We start from the raw sequence: 20,695 nt of genomic DNA on the forward strand, positions 1-20,695 counted from the left end.
TGCTGCCTTTTCGTTGACGGTGCTTCCAAATGTGCTGCCTTTTTTGTTGGATTCTTGGTCCTCTTATAAGCGTAAAAAACATGATCCGTTGGTTCAATTGAATATAATTGGCTGACGATGAGGAAAGTCGTGAGGTTCGGAAATAACTGGTCTATACGTCTGACATTGATTATGACCCGGTCTCTCAGTCCGAAGACTCTTGGTCTATATGTATGGCTTTGTACATGAACGGTTTAGAGGTTATTCAGATTATCGAAATACTAGACTTTCATGTTAGGCTTATTGACATCGTATTTAATTCGTTGAACATTGTCGTACATTGACTTGTGTTTTATTTTAGAAGAGAAAATGATTTATAAACTCCGCGAAAGGTAATGGAAAAACTGAATATTGAATTAATTTAATATTTAGTTACACTTGTCACTGTTCAAGTATCGAATCGAGAGAAGGAATCCAGCGATTCAATATGTACATTAATGAGTGATTTTTTTGATGAATTTTGGATTTTTTCCCGAATTTCTAGCTAAATAATTACACGATTTCAAGATGGCGTCCAAATTTCAAGATGGTGGGGGCACCTCGGTAATAAGTGTTTACTCCACTGTAGTGGGTTGGAATCAAATTATTCAGATGGAAATGTACTCTATAAGACGAGTACACACACAAGATGGTATACTCCAACAGGTGGTAGCTCCTGGTAGCATGTACTAAACTTAAAATGTTGGATCCATGGTGTTCAACAAGGACAAAGTCAAATTAAGAGGTCAGGGTCAAATTTCAAGGTCAAGATCAAAGTTCAAGGTCAAGGTTTAATTTCAAGGTCAAGGTCTAAGGCCAAGGTCAATGTTCAATGTCAACAGTTGAGGACAAAAGTATGGTGACCAGATAATTAAACTAACATGGTATCGGCACACTCTAGCAGACTAAAACAAGATGGTGGTATCCAGCGGTTGAAGACAAGATAGCGGACATGATGTCATACCAGTTGACGATATATACCTTGGTATTGTTGGTGGATCAGTCTAGGTAGCTTTCATGGAGGAAGGATCGACCGTTTACTCTCGCCGGGAATCGAACCAAGGACGTACATCGATATAATCAAACAGAATTCAAATAAGTTAATTTTTTGATGAATTTTGGAATTTTTTCATTAAAATCGGATAATAAATAAAGATTTTCAAGTTGGCGTCCAAATTTCAAGATGGCGTACATTACATCATACTGCCGGATGATATATATGCTATGAAACATGTGGTGGGGTCAGTTTGCCAGCAGCCACCACATGGGAAGGATCGGTCGCCATTTTTATTTTTTTGCACTCGTCGGGTTCGAACCGAGGACTCCGAGCTCCATGTCATAAATGTTTTTTTTTATTATTTTTTTAAATTTTATTAAATAATAATTCTTTTATTAATTTAAAAAAAAATTTAATTGAAATCGGATAGTAAATAAGGATTTTAAAGATGGCGGCTGTAGCGGAAATTGCAACGGTGGCGTCATAATTCAAAATGGCGGAAAACACAACGCCGGAAAGTTCGAGAAAACAAAATGTCGTCATCCAAAATGGTGGATCCAAAATGGCCGACGTGATATACTTGTCCCGTTACGTTATGTCCCGTTATGCTGTGTCCGATTACGCTCATTCAAGATGGCCACCGTGACGTCAGAATCAGAGATGTGACTCGGCTCCGGCTTTACAGCCAGAAGCCAGGGCCCGGAAATACATTCGTATACTACTAACCCCCCTCCCTTGCAGCAACTCTAGATACCCTCCCTCCATTCTGTGCAGTGCTGCTGACCTTGAGACAACCGCCCAGCTCTTCTGCTGGTTTACTTCTCCATAGCTGGTGCGCCATTCCCACACATTTCCTCCCCTGTGTTGCTATGTTGCGAAATACGCGTTGTATACAGTAAAGCTGGACTCACATTGACTCTTCGCGTCCGTCCGTCACCCGTCCGTCCGTCCGTCACCCGTCCGTCCGCCATCCATTCGTATGTAAACAAGCCAAGCGATTTACAATATCCGTATGTCCGTCAAATGCTTTTCCATTCTGATGCTGTCAACAGACTATAAATATTAAATACTGTGAAAATTTATCTTGTATTGATATTTTAGCTAATGCCCTGCATGTGTTGCAATGCCTGTTTGTAATTTTTTTAAAGTTAGTACACAGATAAAAAATCATCTCTCTCTATCTCTCTTTATCTCTCTGTAACTCTATATTTATCTTAATTTCTCTTTATCTCTTTATATTCATTTCTCTATATCACTCCATATATCTCAATTTCCCTATATATATATATATATATATATATATATATATATGTGTGTGTGTGTGTGTGTGTGTGTGTGTGTCTAAATTTATATATGTAATTTCATATATATCTCTATATATATATATATATATATATATATATATATTTGTCCATCTCTCTATATATACCATTATAATTCTATATATCTAACCCTTTATTTTACTCACTTATATATCTATATCCTCTATGTATATATTTATATTTTTTTCAATCTATACATCTTTGTTTCTCTCTAGCTCTATACCTCTGTGTATGTGTATATCTATATCTCGCTCCAAAAATCTGCATTTCTTTATCACTATCTCTATCTCTATCCCTTTTCTAACTCACTCCGTCACCCTATGCCTCTCTTTATTTCTCTCGCTTTCTCTAAATAGCCGCTTCTTTTTCTGATACTGATTATAGCTGACTGCTTTAAACTGTAGGATTATCAGACAAAGAATAGGGTATCGTATTTTCCACGGAAGGATTTAGGGACTATCTGTGTACTAAACATTGTAGCATAGTCTGTACTTTGTGATTGGTTGAGTTTCTTTCAGAAACACGCCCAATTGTAGTCACACCAAACACAGCAATGTGTTTCGTAAACAAAAGCATCTTGAATGAACTGGCCAAATAAGGTAATGAATATATTTATTCTCTTGCAGAAGGCCGTCAAAAACAAGGGGAAAAAACACTGGCATTGTCTTACCTTAATGCAGTTCAATGATAATTGAGATTTTTTTTAAATACTTACTCTCTAAAATTATTAACTGAAATACTATTATTGAAAGAGCCACAAACGATTATGTTAATACAGAAACATAAACTAAGATCTACAGTGTACCTTCTTACTCTATGCAAATGTTCCAAAACAGTGAAAAAATAAGGGATATATAATTAGAATATTTATTTTTATTTCTAGGTTTTGTACTTTCCTCGAAGTAAGTTTTCTGTCAGTGAGGAAATTATTTTATAACTGGTAATTTGGACGTAGAAATAAACTTTGTTTTCACTTAAAAATGTCTTCAGGTATTCTTATCATATTCATATTTAAAATATTATAAATTCCAGACTGTAACCGATATAAATATATATTTTTTAAATATGTGTAAACATTACCAACTAAAATTACTGAAATTATTTTCTTTATCTTGCTAATAATGGTCACTGTAAAGAGATATAAAAAATCCTATGCATTAAGAAAAAACATTCTAAATTTGCAAAAAAAAATTGTGGTAACACAAATAATATAATAATAAAAATTAAAATTTTATTTTCATATAAAATTGAGACAATGCATGTAAAACTTGATAACTATGACTAAAATAGTTGTCAAAATATCACATCCTTAAAAGGTAATCTTTGGTACATAATACGTGATCGAAAATACATCACAATAAATTATTACTAAAATTAAACAATATAAAACATATATTAGTAATAAATTAAAGACAATAATAAAGTGCAAAATGAAATCATGTCATAAATATTAAAACAAATTATGTTAAATAAATACAATTTGGTCCTAAGTAAATAAGTCTTAATAATAATAATACTTGTTTGTACTGATGACAATTAGTACCACATTATGATAATACTATATTCATAATGTTTCTTTTGATATGTTGAAATGTAAAGAAATTCATTATTTATTCACGGAGGACCACTACTATTTTCGTTTATACATTCGTACAAAACACGTTTGGATGTTTTAAATATTTAAAACGGCGTAAGTGTTCTCTCAACTGTACATATTCTGACACCAAGACCACAAAAAACGAAAAAAATAAAAATAGTTTTAAAAAATGTGTTGGTTGTAAATTGAATAAAGTTCCCAAACCTTTGTACTGTCAAAATAATTTGGTGTAGTACATTCACAATCCTTGGATTTAATTGACTAACTTTAACACTGCAAGGCATCTTTAAAATTTCAACACTATTTAATAATAAAAAATAATAATATAAAAAGTCCCTGGAATTCATTTCGCAAAATTACACAGCAATATAAAAAACACAATCTGGAGAACTATTAAACCTAATAGCCTATTTAAATTCTGCTGAGTATTTTATGACAAAAACGCGGGTTTGTTGTATGAAATGAGAACACTAGTTGGACAGATCTTCTGGCACACCTTGAGACACCACGGGTAGTTGTCGACCAGTCTGCCTCACGTCCACGTGACCGGTGGCGGGTGTAGCTCCTCGCGAGGGAACTCGAGGTCAGCAGCCACCAGGAACCACCAGCCGAGGACTGCCGCTCCCGACACGAGCCTGGGTCGCCCTAGGAGGTCACCGACTAGCGGGGGGAACCTCTTGGTCGAGCTCCACCAGGAGGATCTCCTCGTCGCCAGCGTAGTTCATCCTGGATGTACGTCGATCACGGAGGCCGTAGAAGGATCCACGGGTTGTCCTGGGCACCACAGGACAGGAGAGCAGAGGTCACCGCGGCCTGTCGTCCTTGAGCTGACACTCGCAGCGCGTGTGATTGAGCGCGCGCACCACCTCGAAGCGCGGCCGGCGCGCGCGGTCCACCAGGTGGCGCACCTCGAAGGCCAGCCGCACCTCTTGCACCTCCAGCTCGACGGGTGAGCACACGGCGTGGCCGCTGCAGAAGCCGCAGCTGCGGTCGCAGCGGTGCAGCACCGAGGCCTGCGGGGTGAACTGCTCGTCGGGCTGCGGGCCGGAGCTCAGCAGCTGCTCCAAAGGCACGAGGCGCGGCTGCGGCTGGCCGCACGGGAACTGGGACACGCGCGCAATGTGCGCCGCCACGTCGCGCTTGCCCGGCGGAGAGCTGCCCGCGGCCGCCGCCAGGAGCAGCACCAGTAGCGCTGTGTGCATGCTGCCCGTCTGCCCGTCTGCCTGGCGCCCACTCGCGCCGACAGCTTATATGCCGGCGCGTGATTCAGCCGCGAGCCTCGAGGTGCTGCCCCCTCCTCCCACTACATTCCCCTCCACCAGGCCCAGGACGATATTCCCCGCGCCGACCGCGTCGCTATTACAGCACACTCCGACCAGCGTCTAGTTAGACCGAGAAGTATACGTTCCATTGACCTCGACCAGTCCCCGTATACATCCCAAGTTTTGCTGCTTGCTCTTGTAACTTCGCGTTTGGAATAAAAGGAATAACCTAACGATTTTAGAGTTCTTAAAATCTCGCTTATTTAATCTAATTAATCCTTCATTTTACATACACCTAGATGAAAGTAAGATTTTTATTTACGTACCAAAAATAACATTCATCTTTATCTTTTATTGTCACAGCATACACACACATATATGCTGTAACTATAGGTTTTTCAACCTAGCACGTGACCGCGCTTAGGGCATCACATGTGTCTTCGCCTCTACGAGCTAGGCACTGATTTTTGGTGCGTGGTCTTTTCAACAGCAATGTGCCCTCTGTTACTCAATTACGTTAGTTTAAAAACATCTCAACCATTTGATGTTACTAACTCAGTGCTACTGACCGTGTGTCTCAAAGTTCCGGTTTAGGAATGATGTGTTATCTCTACATACCCTAGAATGCAGAAGGGGGATGGGGGAAAAAGAGCTCATGCAACTCATTACACGTAATAGAAGTGAAAATTCTTTGTAAATTCAAACGTCGCCTTGTTAGTGCTCTCTTTATATCTCTTTGGCATAAGAAACGTTTCAGAACAAAGTTTCACGAAAATTTTGCATTGAAATTTGCCCTTGTAATTGTAATTAAAATTTTAATCCAATCGCGCTCAAAGAAGTTTCACTAAAAAAACTGCCATGAAATCTCAGTTCTTCAACAATCGAATTGCTATAGAGTGAAATACAACTTGTCTCAAGTATTTGACATTTATCAAAAGTAGCACCTGTGTTGTAAGTATCGTTCTGCCACTTTTCTGTCATCAGTATTTGTAAACAACTTCATAAAGTTAAGTTGTCGGAGTATTACAGAAACATCACACAATGATTTTCTTGTGACAGTTGGGATATGGGTACTGTTAGTGCTACTATTGAGAACTGTCAAATTCGAGACAGTTGTATTACAAAGAATTTATCTGTGGTTACTAATTTAGGGCTAGAGAAATAAACATAGATAATATCCCTACACGTCCCTTTAACCCACTTTAAATTAAGCATATAAAACTATTCTATATATTGAAAAATTGTGAATTTTTTTTAAAAACCTTCTCGACAGTTAAAAATAATAACTTGCATAGACGCAAGCATAAACTATTAATCTATATTGAAAGTCTGACGTTGTTCAGACCCATCAAGTGGTTTTTAGATGGTTTCTGACACCAAGCACTCTGAAGGGATCAAGGTAATTTCACAAAGACTATTTGTGCTTAAAACGGGCATGTGTCGTTTTGCCTAAAGGCGTTTTGCTTAATTTTAGGCACGATTCCTAACAAAAATACATATAAAAATGTAGACGATACCTGAAAAGTACAAAAAAATCAGTTTATACAACATGGCTTCATTCTCGCACGTTTTCATTGGCTGGAATTAATGACCACTAAGCCATAAACTGTATATCCGCGGTATTACTTAGACGTATGATCATCAACGAACAGGTCAAGTTTATAATGCTGAAGTTTTTCAATCGTAAGCCCAGCTTTGCGCTTCGCACCGCGTGACGTCACAGCTGTGACTCGCCGCTGCTCCGGAACAGAGATTGGCCGGAGGGAACGGGTGACGTTGGCAACACTGTGTGTTGTACGAGGCCGTCCAGCAACTTTCTCCACGCGCGTCGCAGGTGCAGGGTGGGGAACCACACAAAACTTAGGAACACACATCTTAGAACAGTCGTAACTTATAAACCTTGAAAAAATCCACTTAACTTAGAACTTTCATAAGTTAGAACAATCATAACTTAAAAACACGTCACTTAGAAACACCAACTCAGAAACACACAACTTAGAAACGTCGTAACGTAGAAAGTCATAACTTAGAATTATCACAACTTAGAAACACACAACTTAGAGTTGTCATAACTTAGGAAAACGTAACTTAGAAACACGAAACGCAGAACCACACAGCTTAGAAACGTAGTAATGTAGAATGTCATAACTTAGAAATATTACCACTTAGAAACTCACAACTTAGAACTGTCATATGTTAGAAATACGTAACTCAGAAACACGCAACGCAGAACTACAAACTTAGAAATGTAACGTATAAAATCCTAACTTACAACTTTCACAAATTAGAAACACACAACTTATAACAGGCATAACTTAGAATATTCTACCTTGTGTGTTTCTAAGTTATGTGTTTCTAAGTTGTGATAGCACCCCTGAAGGGTGTAGGACGATATTGGTTTAATTACGATATTCCTTATCGATACCAATATATATATTTTGTATCGATATTAAAATAATATCGAATCCAATCATCGATATCCTCAATATCAAACGATATCGATATTTTAAGAAAGGTGGCTAAAAAATATATATTTTACAATTATTTTATTACAAGTACAAAGACTTAATCACTGAATACATTATTGGTTGCATGTTAAAAGTAATTGAAAATGAAAAGTGAAAACTTATAAAATTTATTTAATGTCTATTCAAACCAAGCATCATCTTAAACACAACCATAATAAAAAGTCACTTGGGATGGCTCGCGCGCTCACCGGATTAGAGCGTTTATGACATCTTCCTGTGGGATTTCCTCGAAGAAAAAGTTTCCAAACATCGTCATAACGCCTTGGAAGAACTGAAGATGCTAATTCTGGAGGAAAACATAAACCGCCATGCCCCTCGAAAAGTGCCGAAACTCGGTCGAAGATTTTGAAATCGCCTTAATCTATGCATCTATGCTAATGGCCACAATTTTTTGATGTGATCTTCAGAGCTATATAAAAATTTAAAAAAAAAACGGGGATGTATATTGATTCCAATAAAAATAGAATATAATAGTTCCTCATGCGTCTGAAGTCGGAGTGTGGACTAAAGACTGTTACATTCCATGCGGCCCGGCTAACACATAGAAATGTAACAATACAAACAATGTTCTTTAAGAATTTATGATTACGATGGTCGATTCAGATAATTTTTAGTTACATCAAAATATGTTTTAAATTGGAAATGAAAGAGTTTATTGCATTACTTTTTGTTTATTTCGTTTCAAACCAAAGAAACGATAGTTTTTTCAGTTACATGACAACACAATTCAGACAAATTTAGTTCTAAAGCTTTGTTACTTGCACAGTTTTTGTTCTACAAATTTTTTCGAAGTCCTTGAATTTTGATAGGATGAGGTCCAAATACATACCATACCAGACAGTTTTCTGTTGATGGTCGTTGAGTCTTGTCGCTCACAAAAAAATAGAATTTATTACTGTCCCTTGGTTAGCGATGTAACTCAAGGTACGGTCGCGCACTGACCGAAGTCGCGCGAAGTTGGGCCGTTGCCGACGCCTAGGGCCTAAATTTATAGTTACATTATTCCGAAAAAATCTTTAGGTTAAAATTTACGGCCTGGCCCCAGCCCCTAGGCGTGAAATTTTCCCTTAGTGCAACTCCATAATATTGTGCGAGTTGCCGACGACGCGACCGGACTGGACGACAATCGAGCGACAACTGAGTTGGTAGACGAGATTACCTCCCTTGTATAGGTGAAGACAAGGGAAGCAACCCCGTGGGCCAACCGACCAATCACAGTACAGCATTCATCAACATGCCCAAATAAGGAATTTCGGCCGAGCGCATCACACCACGCCAGGACTCGCCCTGATTGGTTGGCTAGTGGTAGCCTCCAGAGAACCTTCCAGACCGTCGCGAAAGCTATGCGTCCACGTGACGCGTAAATCCCCAACAACGCATTTACAACGAGGAAAATAACTTGCTGGCGCCAGTGTGTCGCGCCTGTCCGCTCTTCCTTCTGGGCTTTCCAGACTGTTCTCGAATTATTCCACTATAATCTCAATAGAATTCAAAATTTACCCAACTAATTTAAATATAATATTCAAATTTTAGCAATTGAAGTTGAAATTCACATTCAAAATTTTAGTTTAAAAATTATGTCCTGTAAAATTATATTCTCCATTGCCTTAAATAAAACAATTAATGAAATCATATATCAAAATTAGTTATGAGCTGGAGTTAACCCACAAATTAATAATTAAATATCTCGGGAAAATAAGTATTTTAAGACTTTACATGAAATTCAAAAAGAGTAATTAATAACAATTTTTAACATATCTGAACTGTTCTCTATATCAACAAAAAAAAATATCCTTCACATCAAACTTATTCTTAATATTCTTATGACCCATTTTGCAATGCTACATAATGATTGAATTTGCAAAATTAAATCAAAAAGTACACAAGTGTAAATTGTTGAAACAAAAGAAATAACATACCATAACAAATAAAAAAAGTGTAAACAAATGTAACAAATTAACATCAACATTAGAAATGCAAATCTTGACACAATAATAGCAAACCATTACTTTTCATATTATTACAAATCTTTAAAACACAAACAATATAACTCAAACATTGAAGCATTACATAAACAAATCATTTAAATTCTCCTTACCAAACTAAAAGTAATGTGTTTTAAGTTTTAAACATGAGCAAACATGATTACAATAGAATAGTGATTTTTTTTTTTCAGTTTACTTATGTATCGCTTTCCTTAAAACAACAAAAAAAAAAAACAACTTCAGACAGAGGTTCAAAGAGTGACAAATCAATATTTAACAAATAACACAACACAATTATATAACACAGAACTTTCAACAGGAGTTTCATGTTCATTATTCTTTCAAAAATATGCAAAATATTCCCCGTGAGTTAAATCACTTGTTCAACTTTTTAACACAAATTGTTTACAGTACCAATACATATATATCTTAAGCAATAATAATCAATCTTTGCACAACTTATTTTCAACACGAATGCACCTTTTAATCATGCTATAAAAGTATATACACAACTTGCTTAAAATCACCCTTTTATTTCTTCAATTACACTGAATTAATTTTCCACGGTCTGAGTAAAGAGATGTGCCAATTAGCATCATTTACTCTGTAAACATTGTGGCCTACGATAGCTTGTATTTTATATGGCCCATCATACCATTTGAAAAACTTGGATATCTTACCATCTATAAGGGATGACAACTTGTGTGAAGCAATTAAGACTTCATCCCCTTCATTGAAACTAGTTTGTTTGATAGTTTTGTCAAATCTGGCTTTCCTTGAGTTAGCTTTATACATTAGTTTTTCTTTTGCCTTATCCAACTTTTCTTTTAATTCCACAATGTCGCTTTTAGGAAATTTAATTGTATTTTGGAGCTTTGTAGTTGGTAACATTTGTAGCATCAATTCGATAGGTGTGAACCCTGTACTCTCATGCCAACAATTGTTGATCAGTTTGTCTACCTGGCCTACAATGCTTGCCCATGCATTATGTTTCTCATTACAGTAAACCCTAAATAAACGCCCCAATTCTCTCATTACTCTTTCCGCAGGGTTGGCAGCTGGGCTATATACAGCAGTGTATCCTAGTTCGATACCTAAAATACTAGATAAGGTTTTCCAAACTTCACTCCGAAATTGGGGACCATTATCAGAGATTATTTTGTCAGGGAGACCTATTTATTTTACATAAACATCCATTATTTTATTAGTAACAATCTGAGCTGAAGCCTTTTTAATTGGATACAGTTTAACATACTTAGAAAAAATGTCTAAAACTACCAGGATGTATTTGGTACCACCCCTTCCCCTTGGTAAAGGTCCAAACAGGTCAACGCACACAATTTCTAAAGGCTTGGTAGCTAAAACATTTCCCATGAATCCTTGGCATTTCCGATTCATTACTTTAGTTTGTGCACATAGTAAACATGATTTGATAATACTAGCTACCATCCTGTATATATCTTTAAAAACACAAAACCCTTGAATATATTTGATAGTTTTTGTAACTCCAAAATGTCCGCATTCTGCATGCATCAAAGTACATACCTCATTTCTCAATGTATTGGGGACACACAGTACCCACTTTGGCACCCTGCTGGATACATTTTGGAATAAATATTCCCCTTCCATTACAAAATTTTCTCTTATCACATCCCTACAATTTGGAGATCCTAATTCTTGTATCACTTTCTGTAGCCTGGGATCTTTACTTACTTCTTCTGCCAATTTCTTAGAAAACTCCCCTATTCCCTCTCCTACCTCTTGCATTTGTTTTCTTAAACTACAAATTTGAAATTCCTTCATTCGGGCCGATTGTGAATCTGTTGCAACTCTAGACAGTGCATCTGCAACAACCTGTTCTTTCCCTGGTACATGTTGGATATCTAAACTGTACTCTTGTAAGGATAAAATCCATCTAGTGATTCTGCCATGTAATAGTTTACACGAATTCATGTGGCATAAGGCCTTATGATCAGTTTGCACTGTGGTTTTCTTACCATAAATGTAGATTCGAAATTTTGAACAAGCAAATACAATACTTAGTAGTTCTTTCTCTGTAGTAGTGTAGTTTATTTCTGCAGAATTCAGAGCTCTACTGCAAAGCTAATTGGAATTTGATCCCCTTCCTGATTCATTTGGAAGAGCATAGCACCAACTGCCTCACCTGATGCATCACAAGTAATATAAAACTCCTGATCTAAGTTTGGGTGGTGCAACAAAATTTTCTTTTCTAATGCTTGTTTTAGTTGTTCCACTGCTCGCTCCTGTTCCTGTCTCCATTCCCAACACTGATTTTTTTGTAACAATTTTCTTAATGGACTACAAATACTGCTAAAATTTGGAATATATTTCCGAAAAAAGTTAAAAAATCCTATCAGCCTTTCTAATTGTTTTCTGTTTGTAGGTGATGGGTAATCCCTAACTGCTTTTAATTTGTCAGGATCGATACAAATTCCTCTCGAGTTTACAATATTACCCAAAAAATTAATTTCATCTTTCAAAAATTCAGATTTCTTTAAATTTGCAGTCATAACTCCTTCTTGTAATTTTCTCAACACTAACTGCACAACTTCACAATGTTCCTCAAAAGTTTTAGTTGCAATCAGAATATCATCTACATATACAGTTACCAACTGTAATACTTCAGGTCCCAAAACATGTTCAAGCCCTCTAATGAAATAGCTAACTGATACATTTAAACCGAAAGGCATCCTTTTGAAACAATATGTTTTCCCTTGATATGAAAAAGCAGTGCAAGGTCTAGATTCCGCATTTAAAGGGATCTGCCAATAAGAAGCTACTAGATCAATTTTTGAAAAATAGGCACAGCCTTCAAATTTTTGTAAAAGCTCATTCATAGGTTCTGGTGATTCTCTATCAGGAACAATTAACTGGTTTAATTTCCTAGCATCTAGACATAATCTTCCCCCCCCCCCCCATTTTTCTTGTTAACAACAATGATTGGGTTCAAATATTCGGAACTGCGCCTTTCAATTATGTCCCCATCAATCATATTCTGTATTTCCTTTTCAACTGCTGGCCTTAAATTATATGCAACTGGGTAAGGTTTCTGTACAAAAGGTTGGTGTTCTTTCAGCTTCAAGCGACATTCGTATTTATTATTTGACCCAGGGAAATTGGCAAACGCTTTGCATTCCCTTCGCAAAATTTGTTTAAACTCAGACTGCTGTTCGCAGTTCCCACTATGCAATATTATTTGTTCTACTTCAGTTTCTATATGTTCCCTTTCTAAAAATTTAAATTCTACCCCAAATCCCCTTTCAGGATAATTTCCCATGATAATTCTTAAATGAAATGAGTTGTTTCTGTTATCAGTTTCAGCAAAAGAAATTTGTGCTCCGGTTACATGTATACACTGCCTTGAATAATCAATGATAACCTCATTGGATTGTAACCAATCCGCTCCTAATAGTACATTTACATTAAGTCCTCTAACTATGAGAAAAACAACCCACATAATTACTTCACCTATTTTGATTTCAATTAAAACTTGTTTTTTCACATTTTTATTTCTTACTCCAGTTGCTCCTATGATTGTGATATTTGAAACTGGTAACACTGCAACTGATTCCATTACTTTACTTCCTAGCGAATTAAAATATTCTTCAGACATTGCAGTTACTTCACTCCCTGAATCAATTAATAATTTAACTTTTGTTTCTGTACTGACAATTTCGCCTTGGATTACTGGACATAACCCCAACTTTCCTTCAATGAATTTTGAGGATTCGTTGTAATTTTGTAAAAGATCCTCCCCTTCGTGTGTAGTATTGGGTTCAGTACAGCCCTGTTTTTTCAACACCTTACATGACACTCCTGCCTCTACAAAATGCCTAGGGAAAGTGTCCGAGGCTAGATCTTCCCTATCTAAGAGTTTAAATTTCTTGCATTTCCTTGTCCTTCATATCTCGGCCTATCCTGTCTTTCCCTGACTCTCTCTTCCCTTGGATTTTCCTGCTGAACTCTCTGTCCCTCCCAACGTGGTCGTGCGTTACCCTGCAACTCTTGTCGATGGGGTCGCTGAACCTGTTCCCTCGGCATGCCCTCTGTTTATTTCGTTTCAAACCAAAGAAACGATAGTTTTTTCAGTTACATGACAACACAATTCAGACAAATTTAGTTCTAAAGCTTTGTTACTTGCACAGTTTTTGTTCTACACATTTTTTCGAAGTCCTTGAATTTTGATAGGATGAGGTCCAAATACATACCATACCAGACAGTTTTCTGTTGATGGTCGTTGAGTCTTGTCGCTCACAAAAAAATAGAATTTATTACTGTCCCTTGGTTAGCGATGTAACTCAAGGTACGGTCGCGCACTGACCGAAGTCGCGCGAAGTTGGGCCGTTGCCGACGCCTAGGGCCTAAATTTATAGTTACATTATTCCGAAAAAATCTTTAGGTTAAAATTTACGGCCTGGCCCCAGCCCCTAGGCGTGAAATTTTCCCTTAGTGCAACTCCATAATATTGTGCGAGTTGCCGACGACGCGACCGGACTGGACGACAATCGAGCGACAACTGAGTTGGTAGACGAGATTACCTCCCTTGTATAGGTGAAGACAAGGGAAGCAACCCCGTGGGCCAACCGACCAATCACAGTACAGCATTCATCAACATGCCCAAATAAGGAATTTCGGCCGAGCGCATCACACCACGCCAGGACTCGCCCTGATTGGTTGGCTAGTGGTAGCCTCCAGAGAACCTTCCAGACCGTCGCGAAAGCTATGCGTCCACGTGACGCGTAAATCCCCAACAACGCATTTACAACGAGGAAAATAACTTGCTGGCGCCAGTGTGTCGCGCCTGTCCGCTCTTCCTTCTGGGCTTTCCAGACTGTTCTCGAATTATTCCACTATAATCTCAATAGAATTCAAAATTTACCCAACTAATTTAAATATAATATTCAAATTAAAGCAATTGAAGTTGAAATTCACATTCAAAATTTTAGTTTAAAAATTATGTCCTGTAAAATTATATTCTCCATTGCCTTAAATAAAACAATTAATGAAATCATATATCAAAATTAGTTATGAGCTGGAGTTAACCCACAAATTAATAATTAAATATCTCGGGAAAATAAGTATTTTAAGACTTTACATGAAATTTAAAAAGAGTAATTAATAACAATTTTTAACATATCTGAACTGTTCTCTATATCAACAAAAAAAAATATCCTTCACATCAAACTTATTCTTAATATTCTTATGACCCATTTTGCAATGCTACAAGACGAAGTCAACCATCTTGGATTGCGACGTTACGGCGCCCATCTTAGAATACCTTGACCTTCAAAATTTGCCAAATAAGTCAAAATTGTCTTAAAATTTGCCAAAATTTGCCTAAATTTCCAGTTTTTAGAAAACAAATACTATCAAAAACCTAAAAAAAAATTAAATACATAAAAATAAAAAGCATTTGCGAGGTAGAAAAAACTCGTAAAAAATAAAAAATTAGGAATTCGAAAAAATTGAAACGACCTTTGCCTTAGAAATAAAAAGAAAATTCCTAAAAGCGGCTTAAGGCCGTTGACTGGTTGCCAAGAACTCCAGTAAAATATGAAAAATTGCCTATCTAAATGCACGGATGTATGACAAGTAGCATCTTCTAAATTTTCAGGCGAATTTGGCCGTACAATCCACCTTCACTAATGGGGATTATCGTAATCCCTTGTTTGAAAAGAGGAAAGGAAGCATCTCATGCTGCTTGTCCTGGGGCGAGTCGAGGTGTTATGGGAAGCTCAGGAAAACAAATGGTGGAATTTGTGAATTCAAAAATTTAATTCAATAAGTTATGGATATCAAAATGCTACACAGAATTTAAAAATAAATACTTTGATATTGCGAACTCTGCAAAGTGGTACATATAATTAAGTTTTCACAGTGCCATATGTTTTTATTTTCTCTTGCTTGTTTGATAAACATCTCCGTTGAACATGCCTGTAAAAGGCGTCGTACACATTCTATGTGCGACATCATTTGAAACTAGGTCTTTTCAAAATAACACCGAAAGTTCGCGCAGCGACATTTAGGCCCTACATAGTCTGCCTGCCGATGTTGCAGTAAAATAAATCATAAATAGTAATGGAAGGCAACGCATACGTGTATTAATTTATGTAGGGCCTATATCTACGCGTATCTACAATTCACCTTCGATATTTCTAGAATTACTGAGTATGTCTCCGTTTATATCTCTGACAAAAACACGTAATTGTTTGAACGCAGAATCAAGGCTTGATCCCTGTGCGTAGTCGGAAAGCTTTCAAAGTCACGTGGAGTACACATTTGTACCACAAAAAAAAAATTAAAGAATGGGGTTGGGATTTCTAATTTATAAATGCATCACAGTTGCTTATAATAAAATCGTCATTTTTAAGGCCACGCTAATTGAACTTTTTAATTAGCAGTTTTTTCGTTTATGCAAAATCTAAAGAAAATTGCCTACATGAAATGTTTATTCAATTAGTGGGGTTTTTCTTTCGGTCACCATTCGATTTATATGAATAATGTAGTTGCCTTGAGTAAGATATACCTAGGTATTTTTTATCTTTTTGCTTTGTGGCATAATTAATTTTGTATGTCTTGCTATGATGTGTGATATCCACTTTATCAGTTTTTATGCCACGCAGGTGGCATGGATTTATCACCTAATTTCCTGTCTGGTTTCTTAGCATCTTTCGCATTTGACCAATCATACTGCAGTTCTCTATCTAAGGCGCTTCCGTGATCACTATAATACTGTACTCGTACTTTTAACAAAATGCAAAACATGTCAAATTTCCAGCGTCTGTGAGACTGAAAGTAATTAATGTGGCATTAAGGTATGTCAATACTAAATTACCACATATAATAATGTAATATTTGGTGTAATACACAACAAAAAATTATTGAAAATAATTTTAAATTTTATTTGACTTTAATTGTAAATATGTCACACGACTGTGGTATTACAGTTGTTTATAGGTGCCGCAATGTAACCTCAACTTTTTTGTAAGATCTACTGGCTTAGATCTACTTTAATGCGTATTTTGCATCTTCCGATTGAAAACATTTTCTTGTGGTAGTCACATGGCATTTCCTGCATGGCAATACTATTGTTAACGTTTGGCGGAATTATACATCATTGGCCTGAAAAAAATATCTAAACCAGAAGCAGATATATCACAAAGGCTGAAATTGCCATATGGTATGTAAAGCGTGAGTGAATATTCCACCACTGATTTTTATAAGTTATTACTGGTGAAATAATCGTGTGTGTAAATAAATATTCAAACACTTCCCCTATTTGTTTAGTCCGTAGGCTAACTTTGTAGAGGGAATGAGGATGGCTTAATAAACAAGCAACATCAACCTGACATTAAACACTTCCATCACGCTCATGCATGTCTCACGAGAAACTCGCACCCATGACCCCACTCTCCGCCAGCTGGTGAGTCTTCTACAGCGAAACGTATTTCAGCACTGTAATGATCCTTCTGACACTAGCAGAGATGACTAAAAGATCCGTAATTTTCTGTACCTGAACCAAAATCTACTTCGTACAAATTCCCACCAAACGTTACTTTAGATGAGCACGTACGTACTGTGCTGTAAATGTTATATTATTTACTATATTTTTTCATAACTGGTCATCCAGATATTTTTCGTAAGCCTACCTGTAAATAATGAGCGTGTGTAAGTATCGTTTAAGAATAAAAGTAAAGATCAGTACTTAACTAGTCCCTATATATAGTTGAATAGTTGAAGTCGTTTACCTTTTATTGCACATTATAGGCAATTAACTTCCGAAATTTCGAATTGAATTCGAAGTGAAGACATTGAACAATGAAGCCTTCCTTTAATCCACAGTTAAGTGAATGGCAACGTAGTTGGTTTGGTTACATCTTGTTGTTGTATGTACTTGAACGTGGGGAAGGATACAAATGGGCAGGGACGCACTAACTTTCTTGAAGACTTACGACGAGCGAGCTACCTATCAATATCCTACTATTAAAACGGCATTGTTCATGTTATAATTTGCTATTTGAATTTGGAAAAACGCTGTTTTCTAACTTTACGTGACAAATGAGACTTCTGTTAATCCAATAATGAGTGTATTAAATTAGTGAAAATACAAAAATTAAGTGAGGATTTTTTTTTGTCTCGTGAAAAACAGTTTTAAATATTTAATACAATAATTTATTCAGAAATGAGCTGCCCTAAAATTTTATACGGACGGAATTGCGATTATGCAATAGCACGGTGCATTTCAAAACCACATATAATAAATATGGGCAACTGTGTTATCATCGTATGGTTCAGGAGAGTAAAAAAATAATTTGCAAGCTGAATAAAATGTAAAGTATGCAGCATACATATAATCATTGCATATTATTTTAATCTTTTATCAGTTTATAATTTCACAAATATATATAAATATATATAATTATGTAATTCTAATAAAATTGCATTTATACTGATATTGTAGATACACACATTTATTATACGAGCATACTTCAAAACGGTTTCGAAGGTCACCATAATGAGCAAGAAATTTCTTCGCTAGTAAATTTCCATTTCGGTGAAATTCTTATGCCTTCGAAACAAAATTAAATACGCCAACGTATTACAAAGTGTGTTAAAGTAATTTTTAATTTTTTTTCATTAATTTTTCTGTTAAAAAAATTACTGTTCATTCCTGCAAGAATCATAAATCCTTTCTCTTACCACAGACATAATCTGAAACACTTGCACGACCTAAGACAAATCTTTGTACCTAGTAATCGTTATTCCGAAGTCGGCAAAGCCTGAAGAAATCTACTTATAATTTATATAAGCAAATAAATTATTATTTTATATGTGATTTAGAAGTCATTACGTTAGTGTGTGGTTATTATTAATTCAGCAACAAGCCACAACATGTTGAAAATTGTTTTTCACAGAATTTTTTTTACAGAAGCTGATCAGAGAATGTGCGATGTATAAAGGAGAGGGAGAGAGAAACACGTAGGCTTTTAAATTGCGTTATTAGTTACTTTATCTATTGATAACCTTTTTTAGGCATTCAAAAACAAACATACCTACAATATCTACAATAGGCCTACATATCTGTACATACAGTACACGCATATATAAGCTACACATTACCTCCCAAATCACATCAAATACTTTTTGTTCTTGTTTTATGTTTGTCAAGCTGCAGTTTCTTCTTTGCATCTTGAATGTATGGCGGATCTTTGATGCTCAGCCCTCGAGCTCTCCGCGAATCTATTATTTCAGGCAGAAGACACTCCTTGTAAAATGTCTGAAGTTTTGGAAGCATTTTACTCAACCAAAATTCTCTACTTATTCTGACTTCGTCGATCAGTAAACCTGTAAAATAATCCATATTTTTAATATGAATATGACTTGTGTTATGAGTGCAACTGAAACATACACGGGACTTGCAATTTATCAGAATAATAGCTGTTAATTGTGATTAACCAAAAAAATTCAAATATAATAATTTCATACTATATATTGGCCTACTATAAATTGGGTAAGCACTATTATTTTTGGATTAAGAAATATAAATTAAATTTTAAGTGAGTTGTTTTATTATTTGTTGGCGTTATGTCCAAAAGACTTCACTGAATCAAAATTCCCCATTGCATCAAACATTCAAAGAACGTATTATTTGTATAGTTTAATAACTTTTGTCTGATTCGATATTCACTTATTTTAATAGGCCTAATAATAATGTTTGTGATTAGTTTCGTGAAGTAAATGCAACATTAATTCAAATAAATTATATAACTATAACTTGTTCTACGTCCTCAGATATATTATGCTAATGTATGTATATAATGTAGGCATGTGTGTATTGAGTAGCGTAAACTTATATTGCCGAAATAAAGAGCGATGCGACGCACATATGATAACGGTCCTACATTTTACTGTACACTATAATTCTACACTCTTCGCAATGCTGCAAAATATTTACAGCAATATAAGTTATCGTATATTAATATATATATTTATAATATACAGACAACTGGAGCAACAAAACATTTACGTTTAAAGTTTGATTTCGTATGGGTAAACGTTTTTCCTCTTTTAAAATATGAACGCAACTGAGCGTAATAAATAATTACGTAGTTTTCTGGATTTATTTATTAACAATACTTGCTTTGCGCAGATAAGGTGAAATCATTCAAGCATTGCAAAATAGTTTTCTCACTGACCCTACAATAACAGTTATGTATATGTTGTCAGATAACACGCAGGCCCAATGTATTAATGGTTTTTAAGCAATTTTTTTATTTGTCTGTACGCTCTCTCGCCGATATTGCGTGCGTAATCAAACTTAATCTGCTAAATATAATAAATATTTCATTTCTAAATAAGTATACGAATTCGATAGAGGTATTTTAATGAATACTACTTACTATGTTGAAGTTTGGAAAAAATATCCTACTTTACCGGTCCCTAGTTAAAAGCTATGACTATATATATATTTTTTTTTTCAGATATTGAACATTTTGTTTACCATATAATATTATTGATACATGTTTTCAATCATATTTAAGTCCACGACGTGTAGATAAAGCAGTTAACGAATGTTATGCTGAAGTTGTAATAACTTTGGCTATTCATTATAATTGGTTTATAATCAGTGTCACACAAATTGCACACATAGTAAATGACATAATTTTATTTGCATCGTCAGTAACATGGTAATATACACTTATAATTTGGTGGCCCACACTGAGGTGATATGGTATACCAGTTTGCAAAATCTGTTTTAGGGTCTAGGATTAAAACTGAGTATTTGTCAAGAACGAAGGGGGAAAATATACCAGAGTTTCGATGCCGTGGTGAGTCACGACCTACAAACTGTAAACAGCTCTAGGAAGGCATTCGTACCTACCCCCTCCCCCCCAAGGCACCAAGGTAGCTACCTGACAGCTTGCTTCCCTTCCTGCCCCCCTCACCCATCTAGCCATCGCTCAT

Source organism: Bacillus rossius, chromosome 17 (assembly GCF_032445375.1).
Source record: "Bacillus rossius redtenbacheri isolate Brsri chromosome 17, Brsri_v3, whole genome shotgun sequence".
NCBI classification, from domain to species: domain Eukaryota; kingdom Metazoa; phylum Arthropoda; class Insecta; order Phasmatodea; family Bacillidae; genus Bacillus; species Bacillus rossius.